This window comes from Dipteris shenzhenensis, chromosome 4 (assembly GCF_047967505.1).
Source record: "Dipteris shenzhenensis isolate YYH24624 ecotype China chromosome 4, Dip_SZ_1.0, whole genome shotgun sequence".
Lineage (NCBI taxonomy): Eukaryota > Viridiplantae > Streptophyta > Polypodiopsida > Gleicheniales > Dipteridaceae > Dipteris > Dipteris shenzhenensis.
This window is the reverse complement of record NC_141599.1, coordinates 6891470-6897536: the sequence shown is the minus strand read 5'-3', so window position 1 is coordinate 6897536 and position 6067 is coordinate 6891470.

Sequence of the window (6067 nt, the reverse complement as noted above, 5' to 3'; positions counted from 1 at the left end):
TTTTAGGTTTCTATACTTGGATTTGCTCGGAATACTTTCATTTAGCCACCTCTATGAAGCATGCAAGTTGAAGTATCATTTCCACTATGATTTTTATTATGGAATTTGGTTACAAATATTTGTTACACCAAATGCTTATACTTTGAAGCTTTTCAGCTTTTTCTAGCCTTGGAAGAGAGTAGACACTGCCCAATTCTTGGGTTAGCCCTCTCATGGTTTGCTTATGCAAAATATGTGGAAAGCCAAATCATGAAGCAATGTTTTGTTATGTTACAATGGAAGAGAATGCCAACATGGCTTCCTTGTTGCAGATTGTCAAGATAATGGTTGCCAAAAAGGAAGCAACTACAAAACCAGAAACTACCAATTTACTTTCGATTGATGTGCTTCCACAAGATGAGGCCTCCTATGATGATTATGCTTTTTGAACCAGCTCCACATATGCTCCATATCTCTCTTTTATGTTGAGTCAAGGTACTCTGCCTAGATAGTCCTCCAAAATGAATGGAATAAACTATTGTGTTCTTTGTAAACACCTCTGGTCACCATATGATGTAGGCCATGTGTATGTGTTTACCCTCATGATAGCTCCTGCAGACATTGTGTGCATGTACATGCAAGGGAGATAACCATTGGGGGGAGTCTTATGTATCCCTTTGTTACACCCTTGGGAACCCTTGCTAGCATGAGATCCTAGCCATAGATTTATCCTTGACCACCATGAGATGGCTTGAGACACTATGTGACTAGATGTATCCTTGACATAGCTTGAGGCATTCCCTTGAGGGGGGGTTTGTTGGGATATCTCAAGGTGTATGCCCCAGGCACACCTTAGGTTCTATGTGTGTGTTAAAGGCACAGTTAGGTGCCCATAAGCACTGTTAGGTGGTGGTAGATGCCACATAGGCTGATTGAGAGATTCTAGGAGCTAATTGAGGAGATGATTGTGGAGCTTAGTGGCTCATGTAGAGGTGCCTACATATGGATCTCACCCTTCTTCATTCTATAAGCATTCTCTTGTTTTGTGTTCAACTCCATGCTTTCCTTTCACTTCTCCAACATAAATAAGGGAATGTATAATCTTCTTCCTCTTATTCTCTTCCTCCCTTTTTCTTCTCTTCTTTCTTTCTTCTATTTTCTTCTCTGCTCTTCTTATCTTGTTCTCTTCTCTTATTATCTTCTTCTCTTCTCTTCTCTTCTTCTTTCTCTTATTACTCTTATTCTCTTCTCTTTTTTCTTCTTCTCTCTCATATTACCCCTAGTCTGAATGCTCTACTTGTTACTTGTGTATATTTCTTTGTGTCTTTGTGTATTTGCAATTTATCATGTGGCCAGGAAGCTCTTCAAGAGGTCCGCCTGATCTTGGAGATGCATTCTTGCAGTAATTATATAACATTTTGGGGCACCTTCCCACTCCAAAGGAGTTATATACCTACATGACAAGCACCCAAAACACCCCGCAAGAGTCGAGAGTATAGACTCCAAACCACCCCACACCCACACTTGGTCCACCTGTGGTCACTCTTGTGGAGTCGAGACAACCCAATAGAAGGAAGAGCTGCAAACCTACTCTCCTGCAGTCAGGTTTCCCTTCAAGATTGCAGACCTACGTGCCTACTCCCATGCAGTATGGAGCCCCTTCCCCAGAGGCAAGTTCCCATTGCAGAAGCTCATCACAACGTAGCATCAGGCGTAGTAGCAGGGAGAGTTTCCATGCAAGATGCATGGCACATTGCTTTGGTGGTGTGGATGATTAAGATGCAGACATGCTAGAGGGTGATGGTATGATATACTATGATATCACTGAGACATGCGACATCTTGCAGGATTCACTGGGAAAATAAGTCATGTCCTTCTTTCTCTCTGTTGTTCATAAGAACTACAAATATTGCTTTACAAAATTCAAAGAGTAGAAAGAAAGTTTGGCAACAATGGATACCATCAAGAGTTTACCCAGGAGGTATCCCAATCTAGAACACCTTGAGTTCACTGACACATGGGCAAAGACAAAGATTGCCACTATCCTTGCCAATAAGAGGTCTTTTCTAAAGAGGCAAGCATTGGCCAAGATTGCCAAGATAGAGGGAGGACAACCGCCAAGGGGCCAGCCATACATTGCCCATAAGGGTGAGTGGAAGAAATCCCTGAAGCAAGGGAAAGATGACCCCTAGTCTTTAGTATGTCGAGGTGCGATGGATCCAGATGAAGCAGTATGGATCCTCACATTTTGGATCACAGGGTATTGCGTCAGGGAAGGCCTAATTTGTAAGTATTGATCTCAAATTATATTGTGTTTATGTGTTTATTAGGAGGTTGTTCCTTTGTTCTAACCCCTCTGCAAATTTTGTCATCTTACAACTTGATATCGTGGGCACATACCCTACTCCTATGTCGAGATAGCCTATCATAGTGGACATGATAGGCAAAGTACTTGGAGGAACTTCTAGGACAAGGGGTTGATTTTTGAGGAGCAGTATAGCCGGGCTACTAGAACGCCCATGCATGTATTTATAAGTACTTTAAAAATGTCAATGTTGTAAATTTGTCTTGATTTTTCATACATTGATACATGTTGTCCCTTGTTTACAGGCTCCTGTGGGTATTGAGGAGGAAGAAGACGAGGGTATTGAGGAGGAAGAAGGAGATGAAGAAGGCTTTGAGAGTGGCAAGTGCGGTGACGGGAGCAATCATACGAGAAAGCCTCTGTTTAGTCATAGAAGTAGTGCAATCTAGTATTCTTTTTCGTATTTGAAGCCACAGATAGCTTGGTTTCGTATTAAATGCATATACAAACACTTTTTGGGCCATGAATCAATATACACTCCTGTTTTTTTTTTGGCATTCAATTTCCTTGTGCAATGTTTTATACATGAATGCTTTGTGACGTAAAATGTTTTGGAGTTGTAATGTTTTATTTGGAATTGTAATCATCGGCTTGTAATATATAACAAATTACCAATAGCTGTAGATGTGCACGGAATCGTGCAAATTAAAATGTTTTGGCTGCAGGAATTCCATTTCATACTATAGAAATGGGATTCCTACAACCACACAAATTTTATTTTTTTTAATTTTCTAGAGAGTGTCTATAAGTGTGTCTATATGCATGTCTCACTGTTTTTTAAATTTTCTTTAGAGAATTTATAAGCATGTCTATAATTAGCGCATTTATTAGCATGTCTATAAGTGTGTCGCACTATTATATAGATGCGCATTTAGATGCACGTCTGTGGACGTGCTAATAGATGCACCCGTCACTTTTCATTTTAAGTAAAAAAATGCATCTGCAAGCGCGCCTATGGTCCCTTTTCCTTTTTGTGATTACCGAACATTGTTGTACCTATAGCAATTGTGCCACCAATCATATTCATTGTTGCTGAAGGGGACCCCTCGCAACATCTCAAGTTGCAGCAAGTGTACCACCAACATCTCTCTCTAAGGTTGTATTATCTTGGACTACAATGGTAGGAGCTCAAAGGAAAATTAATTTGGTTGCCACTGCTATTCAAAGAAAAAAAGCCGAAATAACTCCAACGCCACATGCACATCGTTCGAGTGAAACTGATCTTCAAGTAGGTGAGGAGTTGGATAGTGATGAAGAGGATGAAGATGAAGCAGATGATTCTTTACTAGCTGAATTTTCTATGGGCATGAAAACCTTACATCCTCCCAAAGACGCAGGATATATTTGGGGATTGTCTCAATACGTCGTGATCACACCAAATTGATAGTGCTTCCTTGTTCACTAATCAAGGAAATTTTGATGAGGAATTTGCACGCAAATTGTATAAAGATACGAGGGCCACTAAATTGCCATTTTCTAGAAATATCACTCTATGTCCCATGTCATTTAATAGACATCAAGAAGATGATCCCCAATTGCTTGATGTCAAATTTCAAAAGACCGAAGACTTTCACAATGCCTTTGAATTCTTCAAAACTAGTGACCTTGTTCATGCATTTGATTTGTATGAGAGCAAATACGGGAGTGACCTATCAAAGAAATCAATGCTAGCAAAGAACACATTCTTGGAGAGATGCATGTTCGAGCCCATTGATGGGAAACACTTTTGTGAGGCATGCATGAGTGCCCTAGTAGAGGGACGAGATGGAAACTTGCCACAGTCTGAGTACATGGAAAATTTTGCACATGTCATCACTTACATATGCCTATTTGAAGATGAATCTAAGTACATTCTTGAATCTGAAAGATTGAATTTGCCAGCTTTTATGAGAGGAAGAAAAGGTCACCTCTTTCTAAGATCCTAGTAAAGGCAAGGGAGTTATGGATCAGATATGGCGAGCCATAAAAACTAAAGGGCAAGAGACCTACATCTGAGTACATGGCAAAGATTGGTCTCTTTTATCGATGCTTGAAGGGCATAGTAAATGATACACACAGCTAAGTGCCAATGATTTGAGGACGGTCGTTAATAGGTATAGGGACTATACTTGCATTGTGTTTCATGAGGAGTCAACCTTTCTATGCATCATGGATGTTTGTAAATCATATGAACCAAGGAAGTTATCCTATGAGGCATGAGAGCATACAGAGACTCAAAAGAAAGAAACAATAAAATAGATGTATGTCATTTGGTGGAAACCACTAAGGTTTGTTCCAAATACAATAACAAAGTAGATATGCCTGAAGATGCTTAGTGGTGAATGCTTTTTTGAAAAAAAGAGCAAGCATGGCTACTTGGACGAAATGGTCACTGAAGTGGTTAAAAGTGAAGCTGCTCTCTCAACATTACTGTTTTTTACAACTTCAAATGAGCAGTTAGCCGGCAAAATAGTAAATGTGTATCATGAAAAAACACTTGGCCTTGGTCAAATGCTTGACATGATGTGGGCTAGAAAGTGGTTGAGTACAATGGATAGTGACGGCACACCAACAAAGGATCTTATAGCAAAAATGCCAAAGGTCATACAGATAGACTTTGGAGAAATCAAGGAGAAGGTCTTGGAGCACACCTTGCAAAGTACAACAACTTGTTCTGCTTTTAGCTTCTCCTATGATATCTTGTTATCAAAGGAGGATAAAAATTCTATACGCATCAATGGCATTGATACTGAGTGCTTCATGGCAATGATAGAACTGCTTGGGAGAAGCCATGTGTATTTTTCATGGATGAGTTATAGGACTTTGCACTCTATCAGGGATAGTTGATCTCATATAATTTATTCATAGAAGGTCCTTTGGGTGATAAGAAAAGATTAACTTTGGTCCTATTTGTGACAGAAGCACAAAGGTATCCCTTGTATGCAAGATTGACAACTGTCATTGGGTACCCTAGGTTCAAAAGTATATCATGGTATAGTTCAGCGCCATGACTATACCGTCACAGACAACACCGCCATTCAAGTCTTGCATCCTTTCTTGATTTGTTTCTTATCAAGGGGTGGTGGTCCTGTATTTGAAATTCCTTTAAAGCTTCTAGAGATATTTTACATTGAGGAAGAAACAACTAAACTAAATGCAGCAATGTAGGACTACCAAAAGACGAAGAATCCCAACCTAATAGAGGAGATGCTAAGAAACCGATTGAATGATGGATGGATGGTAGCACTTTACCGAATGGGTTACACTGCACAAACATTGCTACAGACGGTTATTAATGTTAATGTCATTACTACACCCCATCAAGTGAAATTATTTGATACATATTACAATTGCACTACCTTCTTTGTAGGAGAAAATGTTGAAGAAAATAGAGAAGATAGTGACTCAAAGACTGATACTTAGGATAAGATGCTGATTCATAGGAGGTTGATAGCTCTACGTTCGATGAGGAGACGCCAAATGAAAGATGCTCAAAGTTGCGGGAGGATTGAAAATAAGAAATAAGAGTCAAGGAGGTTCCCCTTACCATATCTGATGTCCAAAGGATAGTCGTGATCCATGAACTATAAGAAAAAGGGAAGGCTATAGAAGTGGAAACTAGAGGCAAATTAAAATCCATTAAGCCACCCAAAGTCTCATTAGAAGGTGGTTCAAGCAAACAAGTCTTACCTATATAAGGTAATGATGATCCAGAACCTGAAGAGTCGACAACTCTAGTGGATC